At 32.9% G+C, this 14,680-nt stretch overlaps 1 long non-coding RNA gene across 2 annotated transcripts in view; it reads right to left on the bottom strand.

Moving 5' to 3' along the window:
* The window catches only part of LOC119622686 (uncharacterized), a 47,079-nt gene that overhangs the window by 21,928 nt on the left and 10,471 nt on the right, over positions 1–14,680 (bottom strand). Inside the window, exons 3-4 of one of the 2 annotated variants that reach the window (XR_005239268.2) lie at positions 13,481–13,584; positions 11,577–12,188 (exon numbers count right to left, since the gene is read on the bottom strand). This is a non-coding gene — a long non-coding RNA (uncharacterized lncRNA). Of the gene's footprint in view, positions 1–11,576; positions 12,189–13,480; positions 13,585–14,680 lie in introns of those variants that run through there. The other variant, XR_012094442.1, reaches the window with a different exon arrangement.

Here is a 14,680-nt window from a genome sequence, read left to right as displayed (position 1 = left end):
AAAAAGATGAAAAACAAATTATTCTTTCAATGAAAAAAATGTGTAATATTATTTCCTAAACCAGTGTGGAAACATAAAATTTTGTACACATGAAACTCCACAATGTATATATAATCAGACCTCATATGTTTAATGAAATACTTTTTTAGGAAACATATTTCTTCAGTATAATAAAATATTTAATATTTGTAATAGATTTGTAAAGTTATTTCCATTGACTCACAATTATAGATTTAAATTTTTTGCTAGCAAATTTATTTTCTATCAACAAATTCTATATTTGTATTATTGTTCTTGTAAATGTAATCAGTAGTGAGCTATGAACTTATGTGTGTTAATATCATGTCTAATAAAAAGCTGATTGTAATTTTAGTAAGCTGTATCAATACAATTCCTAAACCTTCAGATTTCCCTTCACATAATATATGAATCATCAAATTTTGTATGCTGGCAAGTATGAGAACTTAATCGTCTCCCTTCCTCATTTCTAATGTATTTGTCAATATCTTTAGGTCAGTCTCATTTTCTCTACCAGTGTTTTGTTCACCTCACTGCCCAGAAAAGTTCCCCACTTTATCCTTTTCGTATTATTTCTCTTGTCAAGAAATACATTTACAGGTATTGCTTGATTTTAAAACTTTCCACTAAGCAGTTCACATAAAATTCAGGAGACTGTTCCAGCCAAATAGTCAGTAAATAGCACCCTGAACCATACTGATGTCATGGGCTGAGCTACACACCACCCCTAGAAGCCACAGAGTTTCCACCACAGCCTTGGCAGCACTGGGGCTTGCTCTTTCTCTACAGGGGTGAGCAGAAACATCCATTGCACACACTCAACCACTCATACACACTCATTTTTCTACTTACTATTGTTATACTAAGTTTTTATATACCTTCAACTTTATCACTCATATTTAACTTGTAAGTGCTTTCTAAGCATAGAAGTTACACCACCTCCTTTTGAAATTCTTCATAGCCACGGCAGCCGAGAAATATTTGTTGTTGTAGCTTGCTGGAGCATATGAAAAATATTGACTAGAAAATAGTATATCTTTGAACGTGCTGTCTTGTACAGAATCTTCTTTTCATTTTTTTTATTTGATTCAATATTAAATATCCCAGAAAATGATTTTCAAATGTGCAAACACTGGGCAGCCTAAAATTTTGAATAAGGTCCATCTTACATACTCCTATCACACAGTCCAGGCTTACCTAGCTTTGTGTTGTAATTCTGACTTCTGTGACTTGCTCCCCTATGCATTGTAACTACCTTAACGGACCATGCTTACTTAACCTTTGTAACCCTGGGGCTAACACAGCAACTGGCCACATATGTTAACCAATACATGTGAGTTCAGTGAACAAATAAATGATATAGAATTGATGTCATTTCCTAGAGCATCTATTCTTTCTGCACCACAGATAGAAAAGCACAAAATGATATTTAAGATACAATATAGGTATTTCTTTTTTTTTTCTTACAGTCATAATGTTTAAGCAGTGTGAAGAAAAATAGAAGTCTTTGTGAAAGGCATGTAATATATAAAAATTAAAATCTAAAGTTTGATTTTGTTAATTCATTTTTTTCAACTTTTATTTTGGATTCAGAGGGCACATGACAGTGTGTGACGTGGGTATATGTGTAATACTAAGGTCTGGGATAAAGATGATCCCACCACCCAGGAAGTAAGCATAGTATCCAATAGATAGTTTTGGGTGCCATGCCAGCCTCTCTCCCACCCCCTAACAGTCCCCAATGTCTATTGTTCCCAGGTTTATATATTTGTGTACCAAATGTCTAACTCCCACTTATAAGTGAGAACATGCAGTGTTTGATACACTGTTTCTGCATTAATTCACTTAGGATTTTGGCCTCCAGCTGCATCCATACTGGATTCCTATCTTTTGTAATCAATATTATAGGAAAATAAAACAAAAATAAATTAAAATTATTTTTTGCATTTCTAAACTTGGTTATGTACAGAAAATTCTCCTAAGAAGTGATTTTCTTGTGACAGAAACCACAGATATATACAACTGTCATCTCTTTCGAATAAGCTGTGATTAAATTGAGAGAATTAATTTTTTAAGCAAAGTCAGAGAATTACAGTCATCTAAAAAAATGAAAATTCCATGATTAATTATCAAAGCTATAGGAACAGAACACTTATTAGCTGAAACTTTATTCTTTCAGGACTTAAACACCAGGAATTTAGTTCCTCAATGCTCATGGCCACAGTCTTAGTTCCTGCTTTTATTTTCCAAGTCATAGATGATTTTGACCATCTGATTTAGGACATTTTCTGTTTCACTGATACATTTTTTTCTGAGTCTTGGCTTATAATTGTCAGACAAATAGTACTTAAAACACTTTATAGAAGGTTATTCTAGCATAAATTACACAATAGGTTATCCAGATTCCAGGGTTTCTGTGAAAATGTATAGAAAGAAAATAAACTAGAAAGGATTTAGTGGTTATAGGACTCTGATACATCATTTCATATGACAGAAATAATTAAAATCCAGGACGTAAAAATTTATTGTGGCAGGAAATAATTTATCATTGTATGATTCCAGAGAAAAGTCAGCTTGATGATGAGTGAACTTGATAAAGATTTATATAAGGAAAATCGATACTGAAAGTTTCTAAAATATGGGATCTTCCTAGGAAGAAGCTTTTAGCTATAAAGTCTGTAATTTAGATGAAAAAGCCCCAATAACAATAGGTGAGTGAAAATGGGAAAACAAAAGAACTGTTGCATTTCTTCCTGTTTTATACAGTTTGTTTTTTAACTTGTGAATTTTTGGTATACTAGTTCAACTTTTATTTGTTGTTAGGATATTTAAATCAGTTCGAAGTGTTGCATCATATTTGTCTGTGTTTCATGATTGTTCTTCATGGGGCATTTAAAAAATCAGTTTGAATGTTTTAATTCTCATTTTCTGTGTTCTTTCCATAGTATCTTTGTATATTAATAGACAAAAAATGCTTTTTGTGGCCTGGAATGATAGTTGGAGCGCTGTACTGGATTCCTAAGTCAAGAGTGTCCTCTTCTGTCAAAATATTGCAATGCATTCTCGTCAATGAAAGATTTGGGGGAGAGAAGTTTCTTTTGTTTTGTTTTTTGGATGTCATTTTGTCTAGGATTATTCTAATACCTCTCTTCAACAGATACACACATTTGCTTTTTTCCCTCATTTACTGAGCAGGTTTTAAATGTGCTTTTTCCTTTCTTATGTTTTACGCTCTTCTCCTCAGAAGTTTGGTTTTCCAAGACTAACTCTTCAAGTCCAGAACACACTTTCCTTCTACCCAGCAATCTGACCCTTTTGGAACTCCTTTTTACATTTTCACAATTAGTGTGGTCTTGCTCTTTCTGAGGTAGTTGTCAGTTTAACTGAAACCCCTAGCGCACCATGAAAGGGTAGAGATGGGATCTAGGAATAACTCCACTGTAAGTTTGTTTTTTTTTTTAATTTACAATAATTTGAAGTTTTGGTATTTTCTGACCCCTAGTCATGCTAAAGGCACAAATTTGTCTGTTTTCATTTTTATTTTTGCATGTAATCTATATATGTTTTAAGGCTACTATAGGAGATTTAAATTTAAGCAACTACCATTAGCTTTTTATTAATAGTTTTATTTCAATGGGTACCTAGGTTTCAGCAGAATTCTCTGCTGTCTACTTGTTTCTGAAATTATAAAGGGAATAACTTTCCCCGCCTTGATTTTTCTTATTCTTGGCCTAGTTTTCATTAAGAAACCACAAGAAAAAAGACATAATGTTAACAATATTTTGTATTTCTACAACCTAGTGAACCAGTACACTTAAAAAATTTCTTAGATCAGAAGGTACAGCCCCATCAATTTATAATGCAATTCATTAGTAATTATATTGTCAAGAAGCCATGTTATAACAGCAAATAATGAGAATTTCAGTTATCAAAGAAAATATGAGATTTTATTTTATTTTATTTTATTTTGAGACAAAGTCTCACTCTGTCACCCAGGGTGGAGTGCAGTGATGCCATCTAGGCTCACTGCAACCTCCGTCTCTTCAAGCGATTCTCCTGCCTCAGCCTCCCGAGTAAGTGGGATTACAGGTGTCCGCCACCACTCCTGGCTAATTTTTGTATTTTTAGTAGAGACAGATTTCACCATGTTAGCCAGGCTGGTCTCAAACTCTTGGCCTCAAGTAACCTTCCCACCTCGGCCTCCCAAAGTGTTGGTAACACAGGCGTTGAGCCACCATGCCCAGCAGAGAAAGTGAGATTTTAGATTATTTGATTACCAAAGCAGAACTGGAAAGAAACACGGATCAGCCAAGGCTTTCCTGACTAGTTTATTTAAACATGCCATTTGACACTGCAAAATATCCTTTCCTGCTTTGTTATGATTATTTATAGTCAAGGACTATGTATGTAATTTACTCATTCACTATGTGTCTTTCTACTAAAGGTCATTCATGTGAACAGTGACTTTTCTTTGTTTTTTCTTCTTTTGTATTCTCAGAACCTAGATGCATGTTTGGCATGAAAAAGATTCTTAATAAATATTTGTTTACATAATTAATGAAAAATTTGTTTTAGAAACTTAATGTAAATATAGCCTTAAATTTTGTTACATATGTATTACATATAGTTCTGATAAAAAGATTTAGATAAAGAGACAATTAGAATTCCACTTTTCCTGGTGGAAGTCTGTTATTTCTTTATCTTGCCTGATTACTCTGGCTAGGACTTATAGTACTGTGTTGAGTAGTAATGGTAGCAGTGGGCACACTTGTCTTATTCCAGTTCTTGGGAGAAATGCTTCCAACTTCTACCTGTTCAGTAAGATATTGGTTGTGCCAACAGACACATGAAAAAATGTTCATCATCACTGGCCATCAGAGAAATGAAAATCAAAACCACAATGAGATACCATCTTACACCAGTTAGAATGGCAATCATTAAAAAGTCAGGAAACAACAGGTGCTGGAGAGGATGTGGAGAAATAGGAACACTTTTACATTGTTGGTGGGATTATAAACTAGTTCAACCATTATGGAAAACAGTATGGAGATTCCTCAAGGATCTAGAAGTACCATATGATCCAGTCATCCCATTACTGTGTGTATACCCAAAGGATTATAAATCACGCTGCTATAAAGACACACGCACACGTATGTTCATTGCGGCACTATTCACAATAGCAAAGACTTGGAATCAACCCAAATGTCCATCAGTGACAGACTGGATTAAGAAAATGTGGCACATATACACCATGGAATACTATGCAGCCATAAAAAGGGATGAGTTTGTGTCCTTTGTAGGCACATGGATGCAGCTGGAAACCATCATTCTCAGCAAACTATCGCAAGAACAGAAAACCAAACACCGCATGTTCTCACTCATAGGTGGGAACTGAACAATGAGATCACTGGGACTCGGGAAGGGGAACATTATACACTGGGGCCTATTATGGGGAGGGAAGACGGGGGAGGGATTGCATTGGGAGTTACACCTGATGTAAATGACGAGTTGATGGGTGCTGATGAGTTGATGGGTGCAGCACACCAATATGGCACAAGTATACATATGTAACAAACCTGCATGTTATGCACATGTACCCTAGAACTTAAAGTATAATAATAAATTTAAAATTTAAAAAAAAAAAGATATTTGCTGTGGGTTTATTAGAGATGGTACTTATTATTTTGAGATACGTTCCTTCAATGCCTAGTTTGCTTAACGTTTTTATCATAAAGTGATATTACAGTTTATCAAGTCCCTTTTCTGCATCTATTTAGATGATTATATTGTTTTTGTTTTTAATTCCATTTATGTGGTGAATTATGTTTATTGATTTGTATATGTTGAACCATGCCAGCATCCTAGGAATAAGGCTCACTTGATTGTGGTGGATTATATTTTTGATGTACTGCTGGACATGGTTTCCTAGTATTTTGTTGAGAATTTTTGCACCTCTGTTCATCATGAATATCTGCCTGTAGTTTTCTTTTTTGTTGTGTCTTTGCCAGATTTTAATATCAGAAACACTGGTTTCAGAACGGGTTAGGGAGAAATACCTACTCAATTTTTTGGAAGAGTTTATGCAGGATTGGTACCGGCTCTTTCTTGTACGTCTGGTAGATTTGGGTTGTAAATTCGTGTGGCTGAGAGTATGATTCTACACTAGAAAATCCTAAAGATTCTTTCAAAAGACTCCTAAACCCAGTAAATGACTTAAGTAAAGTTTTCAGATACAAAAATTAGTGGCATTTCTATACACCAATAATGTTCAAGGTGACAACAAAACCGAGAATGCAATCTCATTTACAATAACCATAGAGATAATAAAATAACTTGAAATTCATCTAACCAAAGAGGTGAAAGATCCCTACAAGAAGAACTATAAAACATTGCCAAAATAAACAACAGATGACACAAACAAAAGTAAAAACATTCTATGCTCAAGGATTGGAAAAAGAAATACTGTTAAAATGTCTGTACTATTCAGAACAATCTACAGATTCAGTACAATTCCTATCAAATTACTCATGTCATTCTTCACAGACCTGAAAAAAAGCTATTATAAAATTCATATGGAACCAAAAAAGATCCCAAATGTCAAACAAACAAACAAACAAAAAAGCTGGAGGCTTCACATTACCTAGCTTAAAACTATACTACAAGGTTACAATAATGAAAACAGCATGGTACTGATTAAAAAAGAAAAAAACAGACATATAGATCAATGGGACAGAATAGAAAACCCCAAAATAAACCCAGATGGTCACTAATTTTATATTAATAAAAGGATGTCATGAAATGACAGTCTCTTTGGCAAATTGGGTTAGGAAAACTGGATATCCATATGTAGAAGCTGGATTCATCATACACCAGGCACAAAATCAAATCAAAATCAACTGAAGATTTATTTTTGTTTTTTGTGGGTTTTTTTGGTTTTTTGTGTGTTTTTTTTGTTTGTTTGTTTGTTTGAGACAGAGTCTCGCTCTGTCGCCCAGGCTGGAGTGCAGTGGCCGGATCTCAGCTCACTGCAAGCTCCACCTCCCGGGTTTACGCCATTCTCCTGCCTCAGTCTCCCGAGTAGCTGGGACTATAGGCACCCGCCACCTCGCCCAGCTAGTATTTTGTATTTTTTAGTAGAGACAGGGTTTCACCGTGTTAGCCAGGGTGGTCTCGATCTCCTGACCTCGTGATCCGCCTGTCTCAGCCTCCCAAAGTGCTGGGATTACAGGCTTAAGCCACGGCGCCCAGCCTCAACTGAAGATTTAAAAGTAAGAACTAAAACTTTTAAACTCCTAGAACAAAACATAGAGGAATAGCTTACATATTAGAAATATTATATAGAAACAATTTAAATCCAGGAATGTCCTAATAGACTGTACTAAATATACTTTATCTCTTTTTTATCTCAATCTTTTATTTTTATTTTAGAATCAAGAGGTACATGTGCAGATTTTTTACATAAATAACTTGTGTGATGCCAAGGTTTGGGTTTCAATTGACCCCATCACCAAATAGTGAGCATAGTACCCAATAGGTGGTGTTTCAACCCTTACACCTCTCCTTTCATCCCCCCTTTTGGAGTCCCAAGTGTCTATTGTTCTCATCTTTATGCCCCTGTGTACTCAATGTTCAGCTCCCACTCATAAGTGAGAATATGTAAGTATTTGGTGTTGTGTTCCTGTGTTAATTTGATTAGGATAATGGCCTCCAGTTGCATCCATGTTGCTGCAAAGGACATCTTTTTATTCTTTATTATGGCTTCATAGTATTCCATGAGTGTATATGTACCACATTTTCTTTATCCAATCCACTTTTGATGGGCACCTACATTGATTCCATATCTTTAATACTGTGAATAGTGCTGTGATAAACATACAAATTCCAGTGTATTTTGGTAGAATGATTTATTTTCCTTTGGGTATATACCCAGTAATGGGATTACTGGGCTGAATGGTAGTTGTGTTTTAAGTTCTTTGAGAAATCTCCAAATTGCTTTCCACAGTGTAAATTCCAAACTAATTTACATTTCCACCAGCAGTGTATCAGTGTTCCCTTTCTTAGCAACCTCACCAGCATCTCTTATTCTTTGACATTTTAATCAAAATGTCAAATTTGAATCACCACTGTGACTGGTGAGAGATGGTATTTCATTGTGGTTTTGATTTACATTTCTCAAAGATTCCTTGATCTGTATGTCTGTTATGCCAGTACCATACTGTTTTAACTACAGTAGCTTTGTAATATTTTTGAAATCAGGTTGTATGATGCCTTTAACCTTGTTCTTCTTCCTGGAGATTGCTTTGGCTATTCAGTGTCTTTTGTGGTTCCATATGAGTTTTAGGAATATTTTTCTATTGTTGTAAAAAATGCAATTGTGATTTTGAACAGAATTGCTTTGAATCTATAGATGTATTTGGATAGTATGCATATTTTAACAACATTAAATATTCATAAAAGCATAATTACAGAAGCAAAATTATATAAAGTGGGACTACATCAAACTAAAAATCTTCTGCATGGCAAAGGAAATGGCAGAGTGAAAGGCAACCTATAGATTCGAGAAAATATTTGCAAATAACATATCTGTTAAGGTAATAATGTCGAGAATATATAATGAACCTCTACAACTTAATACCAAAAACAAAAAATAGCCCAATTTTTAAAAATGGATGAAGGACTTGAATAGACATTTTTCCACAAAAGATGTGCATGTGGCCAGTGGGTGTACAAAAAAAATGCTCAACATCACTAATCATTAGGGAAATGTTCTAAGATGTTACCTAACACCTGTTAGGATGGTCATTTTACATATATATCCAGAAGGAGGAGAAGAGCCATCCTCTCACTTTCATTTATTACCCTGTTCCTTAAAATGAATATATCCATATATATCCATACATATCCATATATATATGGATATATCATATATCCATATATATCCATATATATGGATATGATATATCCATATATATCCATATATATCCATATATATGGATATGATATATCCATATATATCCATATATATATGGATATGATATATCCATATATATCCATATATATGGATATGATATATCCATATATATCCATATATATGGATATGATATATCCATATATATCCATATATATATGGATATGATATATCCATATATATCCATATATATGGATATGATATATCCATATATATCCATATATATATGGATATGATATATCCATATATATCCATATACATATCTCATATATATCTATATATATGTTGGTGAGAATGTGAAGAAATTGGAACCCTAGCACATTGTTGATAAGAATGCACTATGAAAAAGCTGTATAGAGCTTCCTCAAAATTTAAGAGTAAAACTACGTAGCCATGTTACCCAATAATATCACTTCTAGGTATACAGTATATCCAAAAGAATTAAAATTAGTATCTTGAAGAGATATCTGCACTCCCACATCAATAGTAGGATTATTAAGAATAACCAGAATATGTAAACAACCTAAATGTACATTGACAGATGAATGGATAAAGAAAATGTAGTATGTACATATGATAGAATATTCTTCAGCCTTAAAGAAAGAATATTCTGCCATTCATGACAACATGAATGACCCTTGAGGACCTTAAGCTAAATGAGATAAGCCAGTCACAGAAGAATAAATGCTTTATGATTATACTTACATGAGTTATCTAAAGTAGTCAAATTCATAGGAACAGAGAATGGTTACCAGGGACTCATTTTCAATTGGTCAAGTTTCAGTTATGAAAGATGAATAAGTTCTAGAGATATGATGTACAACATAGTACCTATAGTTAGCAACAATACACTGATCACTTTAAAATCTGTTAGGAGGGTAGATCTCATGTCAAGTGTCTTACTTGCCCTCTGCTCCCAAAATAAAGGTCCTCAAGAAAACCTTCATAGATGATAAACATGCCTACTATTTTCATTGGGTGATGGTATTACAAATGTATGCATATGTCCAAACTCATCAAATTGTATATATTAAAAATGTGCAGTTTTTTTGTACATAAACTATACCACAATAAAGCTATTGTAATAAATCTCCAATATAGCATCTATTAATGGTCATCACTCAAACATAATTTGAAGAAATGCAAATTATAATACAAATCACGACATAGCTATTTGTTTTGAACAAAAAATAAATATAACAACAATTAATCTTCTTAATTTAAAGAAGAAAAATATTTAGTGTAGAATTATTCTGCGTGTTGCTGGTTTTGTGTCTTCTTAGAAATGTAATAGCAGGCTGTATATTCAAGATCCATTTTCCTATAAATAGATTACAATGGTCCATTTTTTTTTAAGTATTTACCTGTAACCAATTGAAAATATACTTTCTGTCATGTTCTTCTGATAAAGTAATTCAAACTTTTTACCAGCCCTGAAGATGGCATTGTGATTATACATCCCTGGGTTCTACTACTGACCTAAAATAATATTAATCTCCATGTATAACATTAAAATATATTCCCTTATTAGCTTAAGGGAATAAATGTGAATAATCAAAATTTTTCTTTTGTTAGTGTAGGGCAAATTAAAATTTTTCTGCTTTTTAAAGTTATGAAACAATAGACTCAGAAAAAAAAATTCTTCAAATACAGGATTTAAGTATAGAAAGTTGTATGTACATATGTGTATATAAATTCTTGGAAATGTTGTTAAAATCTCTTATATGTTAAAGCACGTGAGAATGGTCAGATAAAATCTGACCTCCTTCAAAAAATCTAATATTTATGTGAGGGTAATACGAATACAATACTTATCTTCTTTGTTTCTGCATTTTATGTTGAGTGTTGAGGAGCAAATGAATTGTCTTTTAGAAAGTGGCATTCTGGCAGTGGGCAGCCTGTCTGCTACTTAGTGCTCTATTATTTCTCTATATCTATTGTTATATTGTCCTGTTAAATGTTTAAAGAAACATTAACTATTGCATTACTGTGAGATTTTTATCAAGATTCTTAACATTGTTAGAATATTATTCTTTAATTCTGCCTATTCCTCCACAATATTTTTCTAGCACTCTATCTATACACCACCTTGAGGTCTTCTTTTTTTTAACTGAGGTATATGACACACGTAAATATTAAGAGTATTATCTTACTGTCTGTCAGGTAGCTTGTGAATATATTTCCAACAATCTTACCTTTCTTCTGAAAAATCATCAGTTTTTGCCAGAGTTAGATTTTTAATTTTAAACCACCTAAATTTTAAAAATATTTACTATAATTTTAGCTTTAAAAAGACTTTCAGATCATGACTTCAGTTATTATATTTTATTCAAAAATTTTTATAGTTTCTAATTCTCATGCAATTTTTATGCTTTTTAGTATATTTGGTATATAGTATAAGAGGAATGTATACTGTGCCTCTATAACTATCCAAATTGCACAACCAATTTTCATGAAATAAATGGTCCTTTCCCACATTACTTGAAACATCATTTGAATAAGAACCACCATATTCATAGTTAGTTATATATATTTATGGTTCATTTTGACAGCAATAAAAAACCTTAATCAGATAAATATCACTCATCACCATTAATTTCCAAAAAATTTTTATCATGCATGCATACATCCAAGAGAAGTATATTAATTAATTAATTAATTAATTATGAATAAATTTATATTTAAGGCATGAAAGTCACACATAGATTTTATGGGCACATAAAATCCTTATTGTTTTCCTACACTTCTGAGTAATGTAATAAAATAAGTATTTTACAGGTTTATTAACTACAAAATTAAGACAGTTTAGCTGGATCAGCAAAGGTTTATCTGCTCAATTATTAAATACATAATATATTCCTTTTTGAAATATCAAAGGAATTAAAAAGTCTGAACTGTGTTAGAAAAAATATATTGCAGGCTGGGCGCAGTGGCTCACGCCTATAATCTTAGCACTTTGAGAGGCCGAGGCAGGCAGATTACCTGAGATCAGGAGTTTGAGACCAGCCTGGCTAACATGGTGAAATCCCAACTCTACTAAAAATAAAAAAAATAGCTGGGCATGGTGTCGGGCACCTGTAGTTCCAACTACTCAGGAGGCCGAGGCAGGAGAATCGCTTGAACACGGGAGGGAGGCAGAGGTTGCAGTGAGCCGAGATCACACCACTGCACTCCAGCCTGGGCAACCAGAGCAAAACTCCATCTCGAAAAAAAAAGAAAAGAAAAAATATATTGCCAACATATTTGTATACATTTCCTATTAATTAATTCAGCATATCTATTGAGTGCTCTATGTGCCAAACATTGTACAAGGTTTGAAGTATAAAAGAACAATCAAATAACAACATTACAAAATTAAAATGATTATCCGGGAGGCGGAGCTTGCAGTGAGCTGAGATCTGGCCACTGCACTCCAGCCTGGGCTACAGAGCGAGACTCCGTCTCAAAAAAAAAAAAATAAATAAATAAATAAATAAAATAAAAAAATAAATAAATAAATAAATAAAATGATTATCATAAAAGCAAGAGTAGACTCACAGTTTGATGCAACAGTATGAGCAATTCCAGGAAAATATCCAAATATGTTTGCAGATAAAAATATTTGCATAGATTATGAAATATTTAAATTGCCTATTAAATCACAAATTATTTAAATATTAATTTTTTACTGTATGATAAATATAACATTAAAATCAGTGATGAAAGAATAGTGAATCATCTAAACAGTACTCTGGCAGGTGAACGCTGAATTGAAATATATATAGAAAGAAATAATTCTGCCTATATATGTATACACATGTATGTGCTTTAACTTTTTCCATCTCATCCTAAAATGAATTTCAAATGAATAAAGATAATTTCAGTCCACTTAAATGTCAAACATTTGTTCACTCAATAAAAGCAAATGACCTTTAAAGGCAAGTTGCTAAAGAAAAAAAAAAAAAAAGGCAAGATGTCCAAGGAAGAATTTATAAGCTTAATATATAAGAAACTCATACTAAGCAATAAAATACAATCAAATGGGCAAAAGATTTTTATATAGGTTATAGGAATAACAGCCTCAGTAAACATCAAAAGAAAATAACTGAAAAGAATAAAGTAAAAATAATCAGTTATCCAAATTATCAAACGTTATCTAACATTGGCAAAGAGTGATAAAATAGCTTGCCATAGTTGTCTAATGCAGTGTTCTATAGAGCAATTTAACAATTTTACTTAAAACCACAAAAAAGGTACAAACTCTTTGGCCAAACAATAATAATTCTGTACTTCTTCCCAATAAAAATATCAGCAATGTTCCAAAATTCATATATAATGATGTTCTTCCCCATATTATATTTATTGTAAAAATTATAATCAAATCATCTAATAACAGAGGCATATTTACACAAATTATAAAATAGCTAATTGCCTTTATTACTTATAACATTTAAGCAAAACACATTGAAACACTGAGAAAGGAATAAGGAATTGTATTATATACTAGAAACTTACGGGCCAGGAGAAGAAGAGTCATTCTCCCACTTTCGTTCATTATCCTCTTCCTTAAAAGATACGCCAATTCAAGTCTGACTTGCTGAAAGTAACTTTATGATACTCTGCATGAAGATAAAACATACAAGATAGTTCCTTAATACTCAATGTGCATAAGGGATGAAAAGTATGCAACCTGTGTCAAGTGAGAGGTAAAGAATCTCAAAAATAATTCAGTCTCTTGTCTGCTGATAAATATCAAAAACATATATTTCAGTATTGCAGGGTCTGTCCATTTATCAAAGCACACTACCTGACTTCATAATATGATACAAAGCCATAGTAACCAAGACATGGTGCTAGTATAAAAACAGACACATAGACTAATGAAACAGTATAAAGAATCCCAAAGTCAATCCACGAATTAAGAGCCAACTCATTTTCAACAAAGATACCAAGAACATACATTGAAGAAAGGGCAATCTCTTCAACAAACAGCGGTGGGAAAACTGGATATGCATATTCAGAAGAATGCAGCTAGACCTTTATGTCTCCCCAAATACAAAACCAAATCCAAAGGGATTAGAGACTTACCTGCAGGACTTGAAACTATGAAACTACCAGAAGAAAACACTGGAGAAATTCTTAAGAACATTGCTCTGGGCAAAGATTTTTTGGGGTGAGACCTCAAAAGCACAGGCAACGAAAGCAAAAATAGACAAACGGGATTATATCAAGGTATAAAGTTGCCGCACAGCAAAGGAAACAATCAACAAAGTGAAGAGACAACCTACAGAATGAGAGAAAATGTTTGCAAACTATCCATCTGATAAGGAATTAATAACCACAGTATATAAGAAAATTAAATAAGTCAGGGACAAAAAAGAAAACAACATGGTTTTTTTAATGGACAAATGATCTGGATAGACATTTCTCAAAAGAAGACATACAATGGTCAATGAAATACTCAATATCACTAATCATCAGGGAAATGCAAATTGAAACCACAGTGAAATATCATTTCACCCCAGTTAAAATGGCTTTATGAAAAGGATTTAAAAAAGAAACAGATACTGGTGAGAATGCAGAGAAAGGGGAACCACAGTACACTATTGGTGGAATTAAGATAGCCATTATGAAAAATTGTATGGAGATTACTCAAAAAAAGTAAAAACAGAACTACCATATGATCCAGCAGTTTCACTACTGTGTATGTATCCA

Source organism: Chlorocebus sabaeus, chromosome 11 (assembly GCF_047675955.1).
Source record: "Chlorocebus sabaeus isolate Y175 chromosome 11, mChlSab1.0.hap1, whole genome shotgun sequence".
Lineage (NCBI taxonomy): Eukaryota > Metazoa > Chordata > Mammalia > Primates > Cercopithecidae > Chlorocebus > Chlorocebus sabaeus.
This window is presented reverse-complemented; position numbering and strand designations above follow the sequence as displayed.